We start from the raw sequence: 25,525 nt of genomic DNA on the forward strand, positions 1-25,525 counted from the left end.
TGTAGAATAGGCACCTCCATTACCTTATTTCTCAAGGAGACTCTGAGGAAGTCTTCAGGACTGAGGCCAAGGGACGGCGGGAACCGCAGGCAGCCGCTCTCTTGATGTCCGAGTCTTCCCTCTCCTCTCCTGCTGCTGTTCCTGGGTCTCTTAAAGAGATGCAAGAAGGGAAAAGGAAGAGATCCAGGAGGGTGGTGCTGTTGATGCAGCCAACTTAGGATAACTTACCCAGGAACCCCCACCCATGGGTGCTGGTGTTTATGAACCTAAATTTTAACCTACTTGCAGGGGCAGCCTGGAACATTGAGGTTATATCACTATTTGCTCAATTCAGCAAACATATAATGAACTTCTACTTTATCCCAGGCACTGTGCTGAGCACTGGAAATATACTGTATCAATGCTTAGCACAGGATATAGGCTCAAAGATTAATGACTGTAACTCAGTGTGACAAGTGCTATAATGGAGGCGTAGAAGGGAAAGACAGGACATTGAACTCAGTCTGCAAGGAATCAGGGAACTAACGTGAAAGTGACACTTACATGGAGCTTTGCAAGACTAGGACCGACTGGCATTAGCCACATGGACGGGCAGTGGTGGTGAGAATGGGCGTGGGGACATGTAGCAGATACAGCAGATTAGCTCATTCAGCACTCTTTCTGTCTTCCTTTTGATTCAGTCTTCCCGAACTGCAGAGACAAGAAAGCTAAAAACAATGTTTGTCAGTTTCTTTTGCAACTAGGATTCCAGAGGGACTTGAGGCTCTCCCTGAGATTGGAATTAGGAGGTGAGTCTAGTGGGTGGCATGCACAGCTTCTGTTTTTCTGCCACGGCTCTAACAGACACACGTGGCTCTAGAGCCAGCAGGTTCTGTGTCCTCCTGTCCCCAGATCCTGGCAAAGGGGGTGTGACTCCTAGGTTCCAACCTGAGCAACCAGGAGTGGGATGGTGCCCAGCTCAGAGAAGAAAGGAGATGACTTCAGGGTGAAGGGTATTACGTTCAGGGCACACTTGGGTAGAGATGTCTAAAAAGTTAGAGAACTCAAACTTTTTTTTTAACAGGAGAAAATCAAAGTTTAATAACATGTATACACAGGAAAGACCCAGGAAAACAGAATAACTCCTCAAACATTTCTTTTTTTTAATGTACTATTTCTTTGGTGAATTTACACGTGAGGTCATTTACAAAAGACAAGATGCAGACAGATGCAGCTTTCAGTGCATTTTCAAATATTTCTGAGAACGGGCAATAAATAGTCCATGAGGATTCGGAGGATAGTATTGAATGGCACGTGCTTTGGTTTATGTTGTGGGTTTTTCTTCCCAACCCCAAAGGGCAGGAAGGGAAAAAAGTAGAGGAAAATATCACTGTTAAGGTAATGATGCAGGTAAAAACTTTTTAAAGTCAGAGGTTATTCAGAGACATAGAACATTTCTGTATTCAGCAGTTATCGTAGTAGGGGTATAATTTAAGAACTAAAATGCAGAGCTCTCAAGCTTTCCATTATCCAAATCACCTTAAACTTACGTTAGCTGCTCCCACTAATTAATTGGAGGTCCCCTCAACTGTCATAGAGTTTGGGAACTCAAGAGTCCAGTGTGGAGTAGAGAGAAAGATTTGGGTGTCTGTGGTGTGACACAGGCATCGTGCGCATACGATTACTCAGGGGGATGTGTAGAGTTTAAAGTGAAGTGGGCTGACAGTGGGGCTTACCCACTTTAAGAAGACCTTTTTGGAAATAATTTCATATTTGCTGGAAAGTTTCCAGAACAATACAAAGGACAATCATATATTCTTTACCTAGACTCATTTGTTGTTCCCATTGTGTTCTATTTGCTTTATCCTTTGCTCTCTCTCTCTATACACACACACATATATATTTTTTTTTGGGTCATTTGACAATAAACTGCATACATCCTGGCCCTTTGCTCTTTACCAGTGACTGTTTCCTAAGAGCAAGGATATTGTCTTATGTAACTACAATGTAGTTATCATCTTCAGTTAATTTAAAGTCTGTACAATTCTATAATCTAATCCACCATCTGCATTCCAATGTGTTGGTTAACCCAGTAATATCCTTTATAGGATTTCCCTTCTAATAGAGGATCCTGTCCAGGATCACATACTGCATTTAGTGGTCACGTCTCTTTTGTCTCCTTTAATTTGGAATAGTTCCTCACCTTTTCATTGTCTGTTATGACAGTGACATTTTAAGAGAATACAGCCTTCCCCCACTTTTTAAAATAGAAGGTTCCTCATTTTGAGTTTGGCTGACACTTTTTCATGATTAAATTCAGATTATGCATTCCCTGCCAGAATGTTGTGTCTGTGATGCTGTGATTGTCAACTGAAAGAAAAACATATAACATAAGAACTGTAAGTTTAAGATTTATTCAGGGTCTTACTGAGAACTGTAGCTCAGGAGACAGCCTTTCAATGGCTCCGAGGGGACTGATCTAAAGGGAAAGGGGAGAAGCCAGTGTATTTATGATTTTTGGTTGGGGACAATATGTGATCAAGCATACACCTTGGTAAAAGGTTACTGCTAGTCACGAGGAATAGATATCTTAGTTATTGATTTTAGTGCTTTACTGTGTTTGGGAAGATGCAAGAATCTGGGTTCAAAAAGACTTCCTGAGATACACATCTCACTGTCAAAGAGACCTGTTTTTCCAAAGCACAGAGCACTTCATCTGTTTTTCATCCTGAATCCCTCCGAGGGTGTCATTGACTATAGGGGCTAGTGACTTAAACCTTGTACAACTGGATGGTGAGCAACATTCTTTGTTTTATGTGCTCTTCTCAGGGTATCACTCCCAGAGGCAAATTACCATCTGTTCCTCATTGGTGACATTAATTTTTTTAATTGAAGTATAGTTGATTTACAATGTTGTGTTAGTGTCTGGTGTACAGCACAGTGATTCAGGTACATCTGTATGCATACATAGTCTTTTTCATTACATGTTACTAAAAGCCATTGAATGTAGTTCCCCGTGCTATACAGTAGGACCTTGTTGTTTATCTATTTCATATGCACAAATCCCAAACTCCCAGTTTATCCCTCCCTCCCCTGTTTCCCCCCTGGTAACCTTAAGTTTATTTTCCATGTCTATGAGTCTATTTCTGTTTTCTAAATAAATTAATTTGTGTCATTTTTTTAAGATTTCACATATAAGTGATATCATGTGATATTTGTCTTTCTCTGACTGACTGACTTCACTTAGTATGATAATCTCTAGGTCCATCCATATTGCTGCATATGACATTATTTCATTCCTTTTTATGGCTGAGTAGTATTCCATTGTATATTGATACCACAACTTCTTTATCCATTGATCTGTCAATGGACATTAGGTTGCTTCCATGCCTTGGCTGTTGTAAACAATGCTGCTATGAACACTGGGGTGTGGTGATATTAATTTCAATACTCAGGTAAGGTGTCTGACTTCTTCACTGTATAGTTAAAATGTTCTGCTTTGCTACTAATACACAATCTATGGGGAGACACTTTTAAGTCCATGCAGATATCCTGCTTCTTATCAAAATTTCCCCCCTAAATTTAACATCAACTTATGATAATCCAGTCTTTGCTATGATGGTTGAAAAAGAATGATTTTCCAACTCCAGCAACTGCTGCTACATTTAGCTTTCGGTCCTTAGCATTTTCTAAGCAAGAGCCCTGCTTTCTCCATTACTTATTTAATACTTATTTATTTACTATTAGTGTGGACTGATGGATTTCTATTTTTCAGTGGCTTATAACTTGCTATTTTACTTAATTATTTTGGCTCAAATTTCCCCAGATTTGGTAAGAGTCCCCTAAAACTCCTGTGTTCTTGTGATATGCCCCCATCATTTTACGGAGTATTGTCTTATTTTCTGGCATGAAAACATGTTTCTGGTTCTATGCCCTAGTCTTGGAATCAGCTATTTCTCTGGGGATTCCTGGTTCTTTTTAGTGGAGACTGGCATTAGAAACTAATATCTATGAGCTACATGAGCTCATTGCTGCTGCGGTTTCTTTGTTTCTAGGTCCTTCCAGCAGACTGACTTAGGACATACATGCATATATAATACATACACGTGTACACATGCAGCTATACACACACATGTCACTCTTTAAAAATTGCAAGTTTATACCAATATCTTCGATTCCAATCCATTTCCAATCAGTTTTTCCTTACCATCCCCCCATTCTGTATAAGTATTTCATTTCTTCTACAGCAAGGACCCTAGGGTGGAGCCCTTTAGTATTTCATTAACATTGAATGTTTCATTAACTTTTAAAAAGTAGGCAGAGTGAAAGAGCACACAGAGGCAGATGAGGAACAACCAGAAAAGGAGGGGAAAACCAGCAGAGACGGTGTCAAAGAATTCAAAGGAAAAATGGGTTTTATCACGAAGAGCCCTCAGCCTCATCAAATTTAAATCACTTTACAACAAGATTTTGAAAAACTTTTAAACATTCACGCATATATTCCTGCTTTGTAACACAGCAACTGTTTTCATTCTGATGCTCCCTTCAGTATCCGTCCACAGGAATACTTGCCTTTATGCCGTGCAATGGTAACAATACGCGTTATAATTTGGTGCTTTGCTTTTTGCTTGAGGTAATCTTGTAGCATCTGCTCACTTTCTACGAGTCCTCCCACCCTTCATTCTGACCTGTTTTATTGGCTGTACTGATCAAGGACGGAAGAGACCTCCTTTCTTCCGGCTTCTGTGGCTTCCTTAGCCAGTCACTCCTTTCCCTTCATCTGCTCACTCTCCCACCGCTCTGCTGAAAAGACAGTGATCTCACTTATGTAATAACATTTGCTAAGATTAAAACATGTGGAATTGCTGATATTCAGCCCGTAACAACAGCAACTTCATATGGCTTCAGTCTAATGAGAAATATACTGTATCAGTGTTTAGCACAGGATATAGGTTCAAAGATTAATGACTATAATTCTGTGTGGCAAGTGCTATACTGGGTACTGTATATACATGTAAAAGACCTGATTTAAGAGCGTCTCTATGCTATTAATTTAATCATCATTAATCATACCTTATGAGGTATTATCATCATCGTATCTGAGGAAACAGAGGCAAAGAAAGGTTAAAGAACTTGCCCATAGCTAGCAAGCAGCAGGTGCAGGATTTGGGCTCGGGAAGTCTGGCTTCGGAGTCCAGGTTCTTAATCATTACATTCTGATGTCCCTCTAGAATGACATCACTAACCTTAAAATAACCAAATCCAAGCTTGTTAAGGGAGCTGGAGCCAGTCTCCTTGTTAACTGAGTGCAGGTGCCCTGTGTTTCCCCCTCTTAGATTGTTGTCTGATGTATGTGTGCTTTTCCCTGTAGATGTCAAGGCCGGAGGCTAGGGAGTGGGCCTGCTCTTCACCCCTTCGTGCCAGGCGCCTTGTGCAGTATGCAGAGTAGATGTGCCCTCAGTACTCATTGAAGGAAGGAAGGAAGGAAGGGAAGAGCATGGGGAGGGTGGAAGGTGGAAGTGGGGCCATCGATTGGAGACTGGGAAGGCAAGTGAGATGAACTAGAGAATGTCTGACTTGTGTAGAGAGTTGGACTTTGAGGGGCCACAGACAGGGTAGAGTTTTCTACTTCTGGCATCCAGTGTGGGACAGTTCAGAGGGATGAGTTCAAGCCAAAGATTCATAGTGTCAGTCAATGGTGAACCCCTGGCCAGCAGGGTTCAGAGGAGGGTGCAGGCTGGGCAGGAGGGGAGAGCCAGTGAGGAGGACTCCCTTGAAGGAGGAGTCTACAGTCTGAGAGTTCCCTTTTGCTCTGGGAACCATGAGTGGTGCAACATTAGGTCTGGAGTACCTAGACCTGCCTGCTACCTACCAGACTTCAGGTCATTGTTTATAAGCCCAAGGTAGAAACTTTCAACGAACTTAATGTCCTTGAACTCTTTCTGTAAGTGCTAGATATGGGGGTAGAATGCCTGCAAACGTACAGATGTCCTTAGGAAATTGGGCTTTTGGTTTCTAGCACCCTGGACCCAAGTTCTTTGAAAGAGTAAGATATTAAAGGCTGAGGACCACTCTTGGAAAAGAGAAAAACAAGATGCTGACTCTGTCATTCTCTGTCTCTGGGAACTTCTTTGTGACTCAGTGTTTTTCAGTCTGTCCAAAAGGGGAGCAATTCATTTGCATAGCTTCTCAAAGTTATTGTGATGACTTTCTGTTTGTTTATTAATCAAATCAAACAGTATATTGAAAGTTCTTAGAAAAGTGTAAAGTACTATAAAATGTAATTATTATTGTTTGACATCATATATACTAGATACCATAAGACAATGATAAATTAAGTATATGTTGGTGAACTCTCACCTACACCCACTTTGGCTTCCCATCTCACTGTCTTCCTGAGTAGATTCATACTTTTCAAAGGATGGGGTAGGGAAAATATTAGTATATGTATTGACTTTCTCTTGCTGCCATAACAAATTATCACAAACTTAGTGGCTTTAAAACAACACAAGTTAATCAGCTTACAGTTTCTGAGGTCAGAAGTCTGAAAGGATGTCTCACTGGGCTCAAACCAAGGTGTCAGCAGGCACATAACATTTTTTTTTAAATGGAGTTACTGGAGGATTGAATCCAGGATCTTATGCTCACTAAGAATGCACTCTACCACTGAGCTCTACCTTCTCCCAAGATGTTAGCAGGGCTCTGTTCCATTCTGGAGGATCAGTAGGAGAATCTGTTTTCTTGCCTTTTCCAGCTTCTGGAGGATACCGGTCCCCTTACTCCATCTTCAGAGCCAGCAATGTTAGATCCCTCTGTGCCTTTCTCCTATAGCCACATCTCCCTCTAACCCTCTTCTGTCTCTCTCTTCCACTCTTAAGGACCCGTGTGATTACATTAGGCCCACCCGGATAATCCAGGATAATCTCCGTATTTCAAGGTCACTTAGCAACTTTAATTCCCCTTTGCCATGTAACCTGTTCTGGAGATTGGGACAAGGACATCTGTGGGGGGGATATTATTCTGCCTACCACATTATCTATTTTGTAAATATTTTATTTGGAATGAATTTTGGCACAAGTGAAAGTGGAAAATCAAAATTCTTCCTAACCTGTTGGTAATAAGGGCTTCCAGCATTACTGGGTAATTCCTAGCAGAATTCTTTTTCATGGGAAACCAGCAACACCTAGTGTCTCTCCAAATACATTTCAACAGAAAACATAAAGTTCTGTAATTAAAAAGGTAGAACAGAAGTTGCAGCTCAGTGACTGGTTGTCAAAAAAAGGATATTCTCACTACTCACAGAGGGAGACAGCTGGTGATCCTCTTTTCTAAACAATGTTCTTTAGACAGCGTGAGCCCATGCATATATCTAGAAGTATTTAAGTTAATCCTGTTTGGAGCATGGCACCATCCTGGGCTCTGTGATAGATGCAGAAACGTAAGAATGTGATCCTCATCCTCAAATTACATCCAGTCTTATTGGGCAGACAAGACACACCCTAGCAATTAAAGCATATGTACCTATTTATGAAACACCAAAGACCTAATTGCCAAGTGTACCAGTTATAATTAGACTCAGTTGTATGTACATCAAAACCCCAAAGAACACTAGCTTAAACAACAGAGAAGTTTATCTCTTATTCTTGTGAAAGAATTGGTACAGCCATGGTTTGGCAGTTCCTCAAAAAGTTAAACAGAGTTACCATATGACCCAGTAATTGTACTCCTAGGTGTATATCCAAGAGAATTGAAAACATACTTCTGTAGAAAAACTTGCACACTAATGTTCATAATAGCATTGTTTATAATAACCAGAAAGTGGAAGCAACCCACATGTCTGTCAACTGTTGAATGGATAAACAAATGTGGTATATCCATCCAATGGTGCATTTATTCAACCATAAAAAGGAACGAAGTACTGATACAAACTATAACATGGAAGAACCTGGAAAACATATTAAGTGAAAGAAGACAGACACAAAAGGCCACATAATGTATGATTCTACTTATATGAAATGTCCAGAACAGGCAAATCGATAGAGACGGAAAGCAGGTTAGTGGTTGCCAGGATCTGGGAAGTGGGGAGGGAAGGATGGGAATGAATGCTAATGGGCACAGGGTTTATTTGGGGGATGATGAAAAGGTCCTGGAATTAGATAGTGGTGATAGTTGAACAACTTTGTGAATATACTAAAAACCCTAAAAGCCACTGAATTGTACACTTTAAATGGGTGAATTGTTTTGTATGTGAATTATATCTCTGTAAAGTTGCAAAAAAATACTAGGAGGGTCGAGGAGGCAAAAATGGGTGATGAATAATTAGAGGCCATGAGGGAAAAATGGGAAAAGTACTTCCTGTTTGTTTTTGCCCCCTTCCCCCCAGTTCCTTTCCCAGGCCTCAAAGTGGTTATTTACCCCTTTCTCTCCCAGGTGTTAGGTCTCCTTCCTCCCCATCCTCCACTACAAGCAGCAGAATGTTCACTGTGTGAGGCTGACCTGGCCCCACACAAGGAGAGAGATGGCAGTTCTGTTCCCCAGGGAGATAAAATGGAGACTGTGCTGATGGAAATAGAGAACAGAAGAATTCATGTCTTCTGCCACCTGAGGGTGTCCCCACCTGACAGGCACCTCTGGTTCTGGGAAGCAAATATCCTTGGGGGTCCCTGGCCCTGATGGCACATGGGAGGGGCTCTGTGAGCCTGATCCATCCCTGTGGACAACCTCCCAGTTAACCATCTGTTTGGAGAATGAAGACTCTTGGGGCGAAACTGCCTGTGTCCCTGCTCCCATGGGAGGGGTGGACTAGCAGCGTCTGTCCCTGCCCCTGGCTGGCCTTACTCTGGGCCCTCAGGGGATTCACGCTGCTCTCTGTTCCGCTGATAAGAACAGGTCCTCTTGGCAGTTTTCTGAAGTTTCCTTCCCAGCCATGTGGCTTTATTCCTTATCCATTTCCTGTTCCTCTTCTTGCGCTGTACAAACCAAGGTACCATTTGTTACAGGACAAGATGCCACTCCTCATACCACTGTAAGAGTTATTTTATTTGTTTTGTAGACATTTGTAAACAGTGCAGATTGGATCGCCCTGAGTGACCCATGTCTGCGCCTGTGACTTTCTCCCCGTGCTCATGGGTTCTGGGGGTCTAGGTCGTGGGGTACGCATGGATCTTGAGTCTGAAACCGCAGAGCCACTGTAAAAGCTAGCATCCCGACTATCACAGCCAGGAGAATTAATCAGGAGAAGTGGAGGGAGACGTGCTGACTAAATGTAATAAGGTATTCAGGGTGGGCTTTGGGGACAGAAAAAGGACACGAAGTAAAAATTAAGGAAAAACGAATAACATATGAACTTTAGTTAATAATAACAACTCAATATTGGTTCATTGATTTTGACAGATGTGCCAAACTAATGCAAGGTGTTCATTACAGGGAAGATTGGGTGTGGAGTATATAGGAACACTCTGTATTGTCTTGGAAAATTTTCTGTAAATCTAAAATTATTCTAAAGTTAGAGCTTTATTAAATCCTCCAAATATATGCTGTCCCCGCCCCCAAGAGAGCATTCAGCTCTGATCTGGCCAGGCCATTTTAAAAAAAGTGTCATCCAATATGCCCACCTGATAACAGGCAGTTATCCGATACCACTTATCATCAGTGCAGCCTGGAAAAGTTCCATTTAACGGTCTATACAAGACAGAGTTTTCAAGTCCTGCGTAAGTGGACAGGGAGATGCGAGCATTAAAGCAGAAGAACACATCCCATCTTAGGTTGAGTGAGGTCTTCCGGCACAATGAGTGATAATGAGTGAGCCTGTGGTAACCCTGGGCCATGTCCCCATGGCTGTTAGGGAAGGACCAACGCGTGAAGATAGCATCTCATGGAGCTGAGGTAAGTTTTGCATCAGGGCAGAGCTAAAGGTCAGGATCTGAATGTGCAGCCAGCCTTTGGGTCTGAGAATGAGCAGGGGCTGGACAGACCACACAGCTGAGTCCATCGGGCGGGGACTCAGGGCCTCTGCTTGTGTGCACAGCGGGCCAGCACACTTCTCATGACAGACGGTTAAGGCAGACAGCCTGGCCAGACAAGACCCCTCTGGAACCGCTGCCCATCCCTCCAGGGGGCATGGTTGAGGAAAAAGGGGGATTGAAGAGGTGGAGGGAAGGGAGAGAAATGACTCGGCAGCTTGTCCCGCTCTTCAGGCTGTGACTGGTTTTCCTAGGGAGGTGCTCACACACTCAGTGTAACGGGCTGAACAGTGCTCCCCAGATTCACGGCGACCTGGAACGCAGAATGTTTGGAACTAGTGTCTCCGCAGCTGTAATTCATAAAGATGAGGTCATACGAGGTCATGAGGATTTGAGGGGGTCTTAATCCAGTGACTGTTGTCCTTATAAGAAGATGAGAGGACACCAGAGACACAGGGAAGAAAGCCACAGAGGTCGGAGATCGGGGTGATGCAGCAACAGCCCCAGGAACACCAGGACTGCCGTGCAGACGGCAGGAAGAGACGCGGGGGTTCTTCCCTGCAGCCTTTGGAGGGAGCACGGCCCTGCCAGCACCTTGATTTTGGACTTGTAGCCTCCAGAATGATGAAGGAAAGAATTTCTGTTGTTTTAAGCCACCTAGATTGTACCTTGTTATGGCAGCTTGAGGAGAATGCATCTGGTGAGGGCAGTGATGGGAAGGTAGCCAGCTGTACATGTCCTTGGAGGGCCCGGGGCTCTGGGGATCCCTGGTCCTGGGAGATCTGAGGCCTGGAGCTGGAGCGTCCTGTTTGTAAGTCCGGACACAGTCCCCAAATTAATTAGTAATTAGCATAGGTGATAAAATGGTCCCCCTCTGCCTGCTCCTCCCTACAGCGAAGGCTTCCCCAGGTGGATTTTCCTTGCAAAATCCTTGTCCCATGATCCAAACAAGGTGTAGAATCCACAAACTTTACCCTGTGGTTATAGGGGATGTGCCCACTTGTCTTCTTCTCTAGGCGTTCCCTTTCCTGCACCTCCGAACAGAAGAGCCTCTCTTTTCAGATCCATGATCTGCTTGATCATTGTGGCCTCTGACACCATGAATCATGCCTTCCCGAAACTTCTCTCCTTGGGAACAATACCTCCTCTTCCTCTTGTGATTTCCTCTTTTTCTTACCTCTGTGACTTGTCTCTGCTTCCTCCACTTGCCAGAGAATGCTGCTGTTCACCCGAGTTCTATATTTGATCTTCTCTTATCACTCAAGCTCTCTTGGGTATCCATCCAGTTCCCTTACCACCACGCATGACTTCCGACTCTGTGTTCCGGCTGCGAGATCATCCTTGAGCTCCAGCTGCATGTGATCAATGCAGGGTTTCCATCGGAAGTATGAGCACCTGGGACGCAGTGTGTTCTAAGCTCTGCATTGACTTCCCTCTTCCCTCAGCTGGAATCACAGACTCCCCTCTTTCAAAATGAAGAATTCATGTAGAGTTTTTAATTAAGATAAAAAAGACAGATATTGAGCAGTTTGGGAGGAAATAAAATACACACACACACACACACACACACACACACACAGAATTATGATTGGTGGCAGTGTAGGAATTACCCAATTAATAGACTGTCAAAGCTTGTCTACACAAACTTTTCATACAATACAAGGAGATTTTAAGACACAAAATATATATGTAAGGAATTTCCAGGTAAAAGTATAAATAAAGCATTTTACAGCTCCTTCCAGCAACTTTAGCCTCTCCCCATTCCGGTTCTCAGCCCTGACTTCAGAGCCACTAATCTTGGTCATCTTGTTTTGTCTTCAGGGCGGACTGAGTGCTTTAAAGTCCCCTAAGTGGATGGAGAAGTAATCTTTTCCTATCTCCATCCTCCCCTGCAGCTAGGTTCTGCCTGCCCTTGCTCTCTGTAATGACGCCCTCCTGGCCTTGTTCTTCACACGCTCCAGCAGGCTGATGAGCCTAGAATCTCCTTTGTGGCCCTCTGTCCTGGTCCTACTCCTGGAGGCCGACACACTCCTCTCTCCACCCTCTTGCTGTTGACATGAACAGCCTCGGGTCAGAGTCCAGGCCAGAAAAGAGGAGCTGAGAGGTGGAATGAGAACCCACATAATAAGATTTATTTCAAAATGTGGTATCAGATGATCTAATTGCCGCACTGCATTGCTTACAGTGTTAAAGTCCTGACACTCGAGGCTCAGGGGAATGGACTGATGAAGCTATTTGGATGGATGGATGATACTGGCTATGTCCCCTGGCACACACTAATGCGCAGTTGGTTTTTGAGACATCCAGTAATGATTAGAAGTGTGCCCCGAAGCAGCTCTGGGCTCAGCTCTGGCAGTCATGTCTTAATTAGGTGGGTTTTGACTCATTATTTAGGTACCCATTTTTCCTTAACAGAGTGCTTAGTTGTTTTATGCAATTAGAAGGAGGAAGCTCACAAAAGTCATCACATTACAGAAGAGAAATGACAGAAAAGACCATTAACTCCATCCTACTGTACAAATCCCAGCAGTAATTAGGGGCTCACGTAAATAGCACAGTTTAAATTATTTAGTTGACAGTCTCTAATAACAACACCAGCACTTGGTTCCTCATAAAAGCAAAAGTGGTTAGTCTGCTGTACAACCTCATCATTGGAAAATGCATTTCCCATTACAACATTTGTGATTACTTCCTTGTAAAAGGGCAAATGAAAGACAGAATTTTCACACATCAAATTGTGTTGCAGCGTGAAAGCCAAAATAAGTGTCTCCTCCACTAGAGGGCTGGTGTCCACACTGTCTCGGGGAACCTTTTCCCTGGGCAGCAGGCAGTGTGGATGAAGTTGGGCAGAACCTAATTTTCAGCAAGTTCTTATCTTTTCACTCTCAAAGAATTCTAGGAATAAACGCTGCAGAAGCTAATTCTTTCAGGAGAGGAGTGGTTCTAGGAAGATGACTGAGGTTCATATGGGAGACTTGGGGGAATTTTAAAACTTCCATTTGGCAAACAATTTTAGTTAAACATTTATCGGGCTCCTTGGATGTATGAGGATGTGGGCCAGATGCTAGATACAAAGATACTGAGACAGTGCTTCTGGCCTCAAAGAGCTTCTTTCTAACCCTGGACCATCAGTCACTGATGTTTCCAGTTCTCCTGGGCACTTGGTCACCTGCTAGAAGGTAGGCATGGCCATGTCCCTTTCTTTGACTAACAGCAACTCTTGTGTGATTTCTTCACTTCCCTATCCCTCTCCAAAAAGTGACCAGGAGTTTGCTCATAAACTGCATCAAATCTAGCCCATCCTGACTATTATAGAGAGTTAGGCCTTCTACCACACCTGTTTGTGGACAGTCAATGAGATGACAGATGCAGATACAGTGGTTGACATGTAACAGTCCTTGGTAAAACCAGGGTATTTTTCTCCCTCCTTTTCCCTTAAAAAAACTCATGAAAAATGTGAATTCTTATTTCTCAAAAGAAAGCTGAATCCATGTGCCTTTTTTACTACAGTAATGTCTAGAAATGCTAACATAAGAAATGTCTTCATTTGGGAGTTGGGTGATGGCAGGTATGATTTTACAGTTACAGTATGTCATAGAGCTGGCTTATTGTCTCCCAATATTTATTCTCTTCTCCGTTAGTAATATTTGAGTGGGCACATTGTGCCTCAAGCTAAAAGACATTTGCCAAGCTCCCTTGCAGTTATGAAAAACCATGTGACTACAGGACAAGTGATTTTTCAATCTTTTTATTTGTTTGTTTGCTTGTTTATGAGGGGGAGGTAATTAGGTTTATTTATATTTAAACGAGGTACTGGGGATTGAACTCAGGACCTCATGCATGCTAAGTATGTGCTCTACCACTTGAGCTATACATTCCTCCCTGATTTCTCGGTCTTGTGAGATCATTTTCTGACAGGCTTTGATTTTTTTTTTCAGAGCAGTCCATATGGTGGTGGAAGGAAGAAGAATTTATCTGTCAGCTGCCATCTCACCCCATGGGGCATTCATTTCCTCACATATCTGGGAGCAGAGGAGGTCTGCCTCGAAAGGGAGACCCTAGGAAAAACCTGCAAGTTGGACGTGAGGGATGTAGGGTGTGGGCACAAAGGGAGGTGCTGTTGGATTGTGGCCACTGGGTCACTACCCTGCATAAAACTCTGTTATGCTCTGCCCTGTAATTAGCATCAAATCCAGTGATGTACATGATCTGGTTCCTGCTCATCTCTCTGACCTTATCTTATATCGCTCACTTCCTCCAGCACTGGCTTTCTTTCTGTCCCAAGTTTTGAAGGCTTTGCACTTGCTGACCCCTGTGCCTAGACTGCTCTTCACCCTGATCTATGCTGGCTAGTTCCTCTAAAGAGTCCACTCAATCTAGTGTAGCCCATGCAATTTCTGCCCTATCACCCCACTTCTAATTTTATTTTTGGGCATGTATTTTCTCTCCTTGGTCCCCATTAGAGTGTGAGCTCCAGGAGAGCAGGGACCTTGTCATTCTTGTCCACTCTTGGTTTTTTTTTTATTTTTTAAACATTTTTTAATTGAGTTATAGTCATTTTACAATGCTGTGTCAAATTCCAGTGTAGAGCACAATTTTTCAGTTATATATGAAAATACATACATTCATTGTCACATTCTCTTTAGCTGTGAGCCACCACAAGTTCCTATACATATTTCCTTGTGCTACACAGTACAATCTTGTTTATCTATTCTACATTTTGACTGCTACACCTGCTTTTTTGGCTTTTCCGTTTGCATGGAATATCCTTTTCCATCCTTTCACTCTCAATCTATATGTGTCCTTCTCCCTAAAGTGGGTCTCTTGTATTCCACTCTTGTATTTACTGCACCTGGAATAGTGCTTGGTGCAAAGTAGGCACTCATTAAATATTTTTCGAATGACTGCTTGGATGGTGATATTTGTAATGGAGATATTTATGATGAAACCAGACTTCTTAATAAGTACAAAATTCCTAAAAGGTATATCTTTCAGTGTATAAATGGCATCCTGTTTCCCTCTTTGACTGAAGAAAAGGTAGAGGCTATTTCTAGAGGACTAACAGCCTGGGTTCAGTGGCCAGGTAGGTAAACTAGGCTTTCCCATGGAGGATTCAAATTTGGGATCTACTGGTGCAGCTAACTGCCGGAAACTTCATGGCTAGTTTCCTATTGACCACATTCATTCATATGTGTAGCGTGGAGATGACCAGAACCTCTAGTAGGCAAAGACAAAACCTTCCAAGCCCCATCCTGTGCCAGTGGACCTATTCTGTTATATAGAAAGGATACACCATAAGGGACTTATTTGAGAACCATTACATCACTATGGTCTGCAATCTCCGGAGGAATATTCTCATCAGTCTTTGATGTTACTTCTGGGGTGGTCCTTGGAAATCATCTAGTTTAGCCTTCTCATTTTATAGATGAGAAAAGTAAGGTAAGGAAGGAAAAGGTAAAAGTAAGCAGAGAAAGTGACTAGCCCAAGGTCATTCTGTTAGAGGAAGAGCCAGAACCAGAATTCAGATCTCTGAACAAAGAGTTGAGACTTTTACAATGTACCACGACAACTTTCCTTTATTCCCCTACTCCCCTAAAAAAAAAAAAAAAAAAAAACCCAAAGGATTTTTCTTAAACAGCGGATTACCACGGGTCTCTGAAACCTGGCAGTGGTAACGAGAAGGTACTGATCTTCCTTTCTTATTTTGCCTGGAATATTTTTGACTCACCATCAGACAAACATTTACCAGCAAGGAAAGTAATTGTGTTTCATCTAGGGCTCCAGTGAGACCTACATAAAAAGTCACAGGAAACATTTCCATTCCGACTAGGTAACAGGCTATTGAAATTCACTGGAAACAGATTACCGTGAATGTGTTTTCTCCAGTGGCACAGTTTTCTCTAAGGAATCAGGAGACATGATTATCTTTCCCTTTTCCTTTACAGGTTTAGGTTTGAAGAATTTCAGTTTATTCAGCTCTCAAAAAACCAATTTTCTTTGGACCATGTTACTGTACTTAAAATTTAGGACCATCCAGAGAAGACTCCAATTAATTTGGAATATTTGGGAGAAAACTGAGTGTTCTCCTTTCCTGAAAGCAATGAGTCTGTAATCCCTTTCCTGCAAGTGTTCACCGTTTACTTCTTTACCTGTCTTCCTGGCTTCAGAGGTGGGAGGTGTGGTCACATTTCCAATTTGCAGTTTGTCCACATTTGTTTTCTCTAGATAATTCTCAGGATGATTATGAGGATTTAGTTGTGCGGGGGTGCACACCTACGTGTAATTTGAACAACTTAACCCTGTGCATTTCTAGCTGAGCATAGAACCAAGAAGTTCAGGACCGGAGCTTTAGAGTTGGAGACCCTTGGTAAGCGTGCCCTTTCTAAACATTATATGGGATGTGATAAGAGCAATATGATGCCCTTTCGTTTGCCGGGTGGGTTTTGGGAACAGGAGGACTTTGCGTTCATCCCTCCCCGAGCAAAAGACAACTGAAACAACCGGCTGGAATCGCCCCGCGTTCCTCCCTCGTGCAAATCACTTTCATATTTGTTGCAGCTGGCCCTGCTCGGTCCCTGAAGAGTCAATTGCACAACTTGCTGCACACGTCCTGTAGCCCTACCTTTGTGCAGCCGATCTCTCCTCGGTAAAATGTTCTCAGCGCACAAAAGCAGCGGCTGAAGGGAACCGCTTCGGGCAGAGACGGAGGAGGCAGCTGGCCGGCTGCAGCACCGCTGCACCATCTCCCGTGGAAACGGACGCTGCTAACCCTGCCTAGGAAACTAATGGAGCGTCCCTAAGAAACCCAAACTCCAGCTTGGCTCACCCCAGCTTTCTCCCCAACCTCCAGACCCCCAGGTGAGACTAAATCCCACCAACGAACCCTGTGGCGTCAGCCCCAATCAGCCTGCCTGTAGAAGGCAGGCTTGCAGCATGCTTCTCATCCCGGAATTCAACCTGAATCTTAGCATGTTTTGTTTTGTGAAAAGAAATGCTGTCACCCCCGGTTTCCTTTGTTTTCCAGCGATTTCTTGTCTTATGGTAACTTAAAACATTTCCTCTGGGGATGGGGTGAAAACAATCGGGTATAAATGTTTACAGCGCAAAGTCCTTTGGCTTATTTAGCGTGCGAGACTTGAGAGATGCCTGCTAACTCCCCAGGTTACCCACACGAGGCTTCCCACTGACTCCCGAGAATTGTGGCCGAAAGCCAAGGACACAAATGTGATGCTGCACGTTGCGGGCGTCCGCGTCAGCATTTATATTTAAATATATTTCCCTCTAAGAAGTTTTAATTGGAGATTTCGCCTCGAGGGGCTCCAGTAAATCAGAGGAGCCAAACCGAGTTATTTCGCTTCGTCCCCAAGCTTTATTTCGGGCCTGTCTTTCCCCTGCGGTTCTTGCCCCGAAGCGATCTGTAAAGCGAACCCACTCTGATACAGTTTGAAAAGTCCATTTTGTACTTGGCTCTTTCTTTGATCGAATTAATCTGGGCTTTTTTTGTAGTTCTAAATGAGGCCTATGGGCTGACAATGTAGCTGTTTAAAGGGGATTTCAGGGGATAATAGCCAATGCAAATAGTGCCATGAGAATGGCAACTTGCTTTTGCACTTTCAATCACATAATAACTGCAAAGAAAGCTTTTAAAATGAATTGAAATTTTGTGGCATGCCATCTGGGATTATTTGGGGAAACAGTTCTGAATACTGCAGTTGGGCCAATGAATGGTGGTACGGTCTGCTCTTAAGCTGACATGTTTCAGACGGCAACCTTATGCTAACTGGTGCAAAGTTGGCTAGCATTTTTTTTTAAATTTTATTATTTTCTTTCTCTCGGATTATCTGCAAAAATTCTCTTTGATTGCTGGTATTTGGGCCTGAAAAACTTTTCTATTGTTGAAGAGTTCAATTCAACCCCTTGCAGCTGCTGATCCCCTCATTGTTCCCCTCGTTATGTGTACGCGTCTCAGATGAATGTAGCCAAGCCTTTTAGTGCCTTAATAGGTGTCTACATAAAGGTCATTTATTCTGCCGTGCTTGTTTTAACAAAAGTTTATACACAAACAACAACTGCAGCTAAAACATTCACATTAATCAATTTCCTCCTGATTGCAGAATGCAAAAACTGCCTCGAGCCGGAGCCCGGGCATGAAAAATGTTTTTCTGTGTATGACGTTGTAAAGCAGAAAATAGTTTAAGCAATTTCATCAAGGGCAAAAGCAGGGCAAAGCATAAATGTGGCAACAGAGTTTCTAACTGAGATCTGCCGTTCTGGTGTTTTCTGTGTCTATGGAGCACTGTCGGGTTACTCTGAGGGCAGAGAGGCTCTTAGGATGGGGTGAGTGGAGGGTTTAGCTCCTCCCCCTGATCTTCACCCTGGTTTGGGAGCTGTTCTCTGTGAACTTCTGGCAGTTGTCAGCTCTCACCTCTGCAGGGAAGGCTGTGTAGGTGATCATTAGAATCTGGAGAAAATTGCATAAAAGGTATCTAGAATTTGAATCGAAAATAAATCATTTCCTTGCAGGTGTTAAGTTCCCCCTTTTATACAAAAGAAAAGGTGACCCCAGCCATCCCTTGCAAACTCCACGGAAGGCTGCTTTTAGGATGAAGTAAATGATGAAAATAATAGCCACCGATTGTAAACGTTGGTGAAGATGCTGATATGCTAATAACTAAACTACTTGACATGGGGACAGACAAGCAAAGGTTTCTAAGGGATCTTGGTGCTGTTCTTTGGTGCCTTGAGAAGACTGCCCAGCATAGTGGACGTCATCTGGGAAGTACAGAGCTCTGGCCACGTGGGGGAGGGAGCAAGAAGTCCCACCCACCCTGCCTTCCTGAGCAAACTCCGAAGAGTTTGCCCGTAAGTAATTCAGAGACGTGGCCACATTCCTCAGCCCACCTCAGGAGGGTACCTGGTGTCTGTTCATGGAGCTGTCTTCACCCAGATCCTTCAGGAAGTAAAAAGAATCACACTATATTGTGTCTGTAGGTTGTTCTCCTTTGCTGTATCAATTTGCCTGCTCACCAATTTTTCAAGCTCAAGATTTACACTTGAAAAGTTAAGGATTCAAGTCCTCAGATACTTTGGAGGTTTTGTGAAGGTGTGACTTGGTCTCTGGGTGTGTGTGGCTCCACCACTTCCCCCAACCTCATCTGAGGGTCTCTTCACTTCCCTTTCTACATCTCCTGGTGCCAAGGACTTTCCCAGTGGAGCCAGTGGATTCTCTCAGCCCTGTGGGTTAGTTAGGTGCTTCTCACACTTTAAAGAGCATGTGAATGACCTGAGATGTTGTTAAAAAAGCATATTCTGATTCTGTTGTTTGGGGATGGGGCCCAGAAATCTGCATTTCTGACAAGCTCCCTGGTGATGCTGATGCTGCCAGGTGCTATAACTTACCTGGAGATGGGATCCACTTCTCACTGTCCCAGAGCCAAAATATCTATCTGTGAAATGATAGGAATGAAAATGGCCATTGATGCGATCACGGATTTTTTTTGTTTTATTTTCATTTTTTTTCATTAAAGGTTATAAGATATTGAACATAGTTCCCTGTGCTATACAGAAGAAATGTTTTTTTAAATTTATTTTTATACATAGTGGTTAACATTTGTAAATCTCAAACTCCCAAATTTATCCCTTCCCACCCCTTTTCCCTGGAACCATAAGATTATTTAGTATGTCTGCAAGTATGTTTCTATTTCGTAGATGAGTTCATAGTGTCCTTTTTTTTTTTAGATTCCACATATGAGTGATATCATATAGTATTTTTCTTTCTCTTTCTGTTACTTCACTTAGAATGACAATGTGTAAGTCCATCCATGTTGCTGCAAATGGCATTATTTTATTCTTTTTTATGGCTGAGTAGTATTCCATTGTATAATATACCACAACTTCTTTATCCAGTCATCTGTTGATGAACATTTAGGTTGCTTCCATATCTTGGCTATTGTAAATGGTGTTGCTATGAACATTGGGGTGCATGTATATTTTCAAATTAGAGTTCCCTCCAGATATATACCCAGAAGTAGGATTGCTAGATCATATGTAAAGTTCATTTTTAGTTTTTTGAGGAATCTCCATACTGTTTTCCATAATGACTGCACCAAACTACATTCCCACCAACAGTGTAGGAGGGTTCCCTTTTCTCCATACCCTCTCCAGCATTTATCGTTTATGGACTTTTGAATGATGGCCATTCTGACTGGTGTGAGGTGATACTTCATTGTGGTTTTGATTTGCATTTCTCTGATAATTAGGGATATTGAGTATTTTTTTCATGTGCCTATTGACCATTTGTATGTCTTCACTGGAGAATTGCTGGTTTAGATCCTCTGCCCATTTTTGGCTTTTCTACTCCAACAACTTTTTGGGAGATTGGGCAGGGTTTGGGGACAGTCTGGTTTCAGGGAAGCTTATTTTGCAGTTTATCTGGTACCTAATTTGAGTCGTCGGTTCCAACCAGGAGAGACAAAGTCAATGATTTTTGGCCCCAGTCGTTGATCATTTCTGTATCAGTCACTTATTTTTAAAATGACCACATATATATCAGATGCCTACTATATGCAGGCACCGTGCTCAATGCCATGGCTATGGTGCTGGCAAACAGATCTCATCCCTGTCCTGCAGTGGTTTACACTCTTAGAGTCTTCAGCAGACAGTATTAACCCTGGGTGCACACTGGAATCACCTGGAGTGGGGGGTGTTTATAACTAATAGATGCCTGGGTCCTCTCACTCCCAGAGAGTCACATTTAATTGGTTTGGGATGGGGCCTAGTCATTAGTAGTTTTGAAGAGCTCCTCATGGCAATCTAGCATGCAGCCAGCACTGAGGACTCCTGGCTCAAAGGGTTGAACTAGATGAGGAAGGATGTGGATGAGAATTGTGAGAATTGCTACCTCTGGGACAGACTCCAAAGGCAGCGGAGGACAGTGAGTTGACCATGTAAGGAGAGTTCTCTTTCTTTGTTAGCTTGCCTTTCCGAAGCATCATACTCATCGTAGTGAGAGAGGAAATGGCAAAGTTACTGTGTGTGCACGTCAGGACGTGGGAGCATGACAACTACTCATGTGTCAGTGATATCACGTCCTGATTCTAAGTCATAAGATGTGCTGTCTTCCTGGCACTAACCCCTCTGCTGTTCAGCTGAGGCTGCTTTGGTGCATAGAGAGACAGGATCTCAGTGGTTCTAGTTATGGCGACCTGCTGTCCTGGTTGGTTTGGGACTGAGGGGGTTCCCAGGCTGTGGGACTTTCAGAGCTAAAACCAAGAAAGTCTCAGGCAAACCTGAATGAGTTGGTCACCCTAGTTCTCGTGCAGTGACTCCTGCTGTGGGGCTCTCTAATTTGACACAAAAAGCCTGACTCATAAAAGGAAAAAGTAGAAATTGGACCTCACTAAATTAAAAACTTTTGCTTCTTGAAAAACTTTGTGGAGAGGATGAAAGAATAAGCTACAAAGTGGGAGAGAATATTTATAAATCACATAACTGATAAAGGACTAGTATCTAGAACACGTAAAGAATTTTCAAAACTCAGCAGTAAAAACCAAACAATGCAATTCGAAAGTAGGCAAAAGATATGAACAGACCTTTCACCAAAGAGGATATATAAATGGCAAATAAGCCCATGAAAAAATGTTCAACATCAGTAACCATTAGAGAAATGGAAATTAAAACCTCAATGAAATATTACCACATGAGTCTCAGAATGGCTCCAATGAAAAATGATGTCACCACCAAATGCTGATGAGGATGTGGATAAAATGGATCACTCTTACATTGCCGCTGGGAAAGTACAATGGCCTGGCCACCCTGGAAGGCTGTTTGGCAGTTTCTTACAAAACTAAACATGCAACTACCATACACCCAAGCAATCATACTCGTGGTCATTTATCTGGGAGAAATGAAACCTTATGTTCACACAAAAACCTGAATGTGAATGTTAATAACAACTGTATTTGCAATAGCTCAAAATTGGAAGGAACCTAGATATTCTTCAACAAGTAAATGATTAGCCAATGATTGTATTTCAGTAGATAAAATATTTTAAGACATCGTTTGTAGAGAAGGAAAATCAAAGGCGTTCGTAGAGGTCAAAAGGTTGGGAACTACTTTTTCAGTACTTTATGAGGTCTGGGCATTTGATTTTGGGGTACTATATTCAGGGAATAATCAGTCTGTGTGGGAGGGTGGGGAGCTGGGTAAATAATTCATTCTCACAGAAGAAGAGAACTGTGCTCCAGTATAGCACTTTCCAGGCACCAAACAGGATTCTAAGTGTTTTCCACATGTTAACTCATTTAATTCTCCTCACAACCCTACAAGACAGGTACTATTCCTGTTCCCATCTTACTGATGAGAAAACTGAGGCACAGAGAAGTTAAGTTGCCCAAGGGCATACAGCTGAGCAGAACCAAAGTTCAAACCCAGCTCATCTGGCTCTGGAGTCCATTGCCTTTCAAAAAAGCACGCAAATGCCTAGGCTTTATAATAGGTCTTCTATGTGAATGCCAAACAGTTTTATTTTAATATGTCCCCAGTTTTCTAGAATTTGTTTTGCTTTCCTTTTCTGAATCAACTTCTCTATTAAAAATGTCTATATCACAAAGCCTGTGGACCTACATGCGATACTCCAGTTTGATGGAATAGTGTCACGGTAGGATGCATTAACTGTGTGGAGTCTCGCAGATGGCAAAACAAGATCAAGATGGAGTAATGTTATTCTTAATGTCATTGTGCATGTCATCTGTTTTGATGAGGCCTGCATAATTTACCAGTTACTAGTACTATGGAGTAATTTGTTGAATGGTGTCATTTTCATTTATTCAAGATTATGATTCAACGTAATGTGCCGTTTGCTTATGTTCAAGGGTTGTTATTTCCCCATGGGAACCTTAGACAATGAAGGACCAGCTTCCTGTAAAAACCCTAATAAGCTATAGAGGGGTTATCTCAAGTACGTATCTGCTGTCTCCCTCCCCCAGGTTGTCGGATTTACTACAGATGGGCTGACCTATGGACATTAGAATGCTCTTTATTTCATAGTGTGTTCACAGGCTTAGACGGATTTGAATGGCTCTAGATTTAATCACAGGCTTCTGTGATTCTTGGTGTAGCATGTATTCATTTAGAAATGAAATGAGACCTTATTATCTTACAACTCAGTCTAAGGGGTTTTGCTTGCCGGAGTTTATTGTTGTCATTGTTATTGTTTTCAATAATATTATTATTACTAGCAGTTGTATCGCTGAGACTTTTTTAGTATTATTTCTGAGAAAATAGAGAAAATCAATGGCGGTACTTAGGGTAAGTTACATGATTTCTCCCTTTTCTTCACCCTCAACTTAGGCCACTAGGCTAGCTCAGTGGGGGAACTAATTAACTTTTAGATAAATTCTTTTGCTCATTAACTTTCAGATAAATTACTGCTTGAAGGAAAGGGAAGACACCTTGAGGGCTAGAAGTCAGTCTATCAAACAGTCAGTGGAGATGTCCCTGTAATTTTGTCATTTTGCAAACGATGTCAATAATGTTTGCTTGGCAATCTAAGAAGCAGCATCTCAAGCATGCGGGTATCAAAATGAGTAGGAAAAAAATCTCTAAGCCGTCGTCAAAGTGTCTTGTCTCTGACTCAGAACATAAGGGGCAGAGAGAACAGAATCTGTCACCATGGCTTACCACAGACCTACCTTGTACATCCCTCTATTTTATGACCCCTGGAGCAATGTTAAGTATGATAAGAAAGTCACGGCCCAGATTCTAGCCAGATTATGGAAGGAAATTGTTTGTGTATTCAGAAACAACTGAACTATCACTGGGAGCTCTCTTTTATTTGAGAAACCAAGCAACTGGCAGAAGATGGAAAAAGGCATTTAAGGACACGTTGTAATGGAGGTGTTTGTACAGAATGACAGGAGGGCTTCAACTTTTTCTTATTATTTTAAGCTCTATGTCAAGTCAAGGTAAGCTATTATTCTAGTGTTTGTTACTATTTTTTATTACATGTACTGCTTAAATTGTAATTCTATTAGACATTTCAGGGAGTTTTAGAACTAGAAGGGGATTTTGTGCTAATAAAGCGGCAGAATGCTTACGCCCCCTCAAGGACCCCATTAAATGCTTTATATGTTGTTTCATTCTCTACAATCTGGGTATAATTGGGTATAATTATGCCCACTTTACAGTGAGAATAAATGAGGCCTGGCAAGGTTATATAACATGACCAAAGTTTCCCATCTGGTTGAGCTGGGATTGAAATAGTTCTGCATGACTCTGATGTGTACTCTTAACACTTGGGTTCTAACTCCCCTGGGTGATTATCTGAGAAAACTGAGGTCAGGAGAAGTTAATTTTCCTGAAGTAGCTTCACTACACAGTCTATTTTCTGATTTAATTAAGTAGAGAAAAAAGGGGAAGGCCAGGGCAAAGACCCTGGCACTCAGGAATGGAACAATGTTCCCTCTGGATCTTAAGACACCTCCTAGTCACCATTTCTGGAAACTTCTTCGCTGATCAGAGCACAAAGCACTTTCAAGCAATAAGCACTTACAAAAGAATAACATCTTATTGAGATATAATTTACATATTATAATCTTCACTCTTCATACAATTCAGTGATTTTTAGCATATTTACAATGTTGTACAACCATTGCCATTAATTCCAGAATATTGTAATCACTCATCTCTGGCCATACCACCCCGAACGTGCTCGATCTCGTCAGAATATTTTAATCATTCCCAAAAGAAGTCTCACACCTGTTGGGAGTCACTCCCCATTTTTCTCTTTCTCAGCCCCTGGCAATAATAAATCTGCCTTCTGTCTCTATGGACTTGCCCTTTCTAGATATTTCATATAAATAGAATCATACACTATGTGGCCTTTTGTTTGTGGCCTCTTTCATTTACAGAATAATGTTTTCAAGGTTCATCCATGTTGTAGTATAAATCAGTTGCTTTTTATGGCTGAGTAATATTCCATTGCAATGAACACACCACATTTTGTTTATGCATTCATTAATCATTAACGGCCATTTGGGTTGTTCCTACTTTTTGGTTTTGGTGAATATTGATGTTGTGAACCTTCCTGTACAAGCTTTTGTGTGGATGAATGTTTTCAATTTTTTTCTTTTCTTTTTAACATTTTTTATTGATTTATAATCATTTTACAATGTTGTGTCAAATTCCAGTGTAGAGCACAATTTTTCAGTTATACTCAAATTTTTTCATTGTATGTTTTCAGACTTTTAGAAGTAGGATTGCTGGGTCATAAGGTAACTCTATGTTTACCTTTTTGAGCAGCTGCCAGACTGTTCCCCAGCGTGGCTGTGTCACCTTACATTCCATTTACATGTTTGAGGGTTCCAGTTTTCCCACATCCTTGCCAACACTTGTTATTGTCTATCTTTTTTGGAGCCATCCTAGTGGGCATGAAGTGGTATCTCTTACTGGATTTGATTTGTATTTCCTTAATGACTAATGATGTTGGGCATCTTTTTATAGGTTTATTGGCCATTTGTGTATCATCTTTTTGAGAATAGCTATTGAGATCCTTTGCCCACCTTTAATTGGGTTGAGTGGTGAGA

At 42.2% G+C, this 25,525-nt stretch overlaps 2 long non-coding RNA genes across 2 annotated transcripts in view; both read left to right on the plus strand.

The window, feature by feature from the left end:
* Positions 1 to 691: 691 nt before the first annotated feature.
* Positions 692 to 14,149, plus strand: LOC140697346 (uncharacterized). The gene is made up of 2 exons (XR_012074298.1): positions 692 to 788; positions 13,880 to 14,149. It is a non-coding gene; the product is annotated as an uncharacterized lncRNA (long non-coding RNA).
* Positions 14,150 to 15,589: 1,440 nt separating this feature from the next.
* Positions 15,590 to 25,525, plus strand: part of LOC140697345 (uncharacterized) — a 71,025-nt gene continuing 61,089 nt past the window's right edge. The window contains exons 1-2 of the long non-coding RNA XR_012074297.1: positions 15,590 to 16,308; positions 16,500 to 16,799. This is a non-coding gene — a long non-coding RNA (uncharacterized lncRNA). The remainder of the gene's footprint in view (positions 16,309 to 16,499; positions 16,800 to 25,525) is intronic.

This window comes from Vicugna pacos, chromosome 7 (genome assembly GCF_048564905.1).
Source record: "Vicugna pacos chromosome 7, VicPac4, whole genome shotgun sequence".
NCBI classification, from domain to species: Eukaryota; Metazoa; Chordata; class Mammalia; order Artiodactyla; family Camelidae; genus Vicugna; species Vicugna pacos.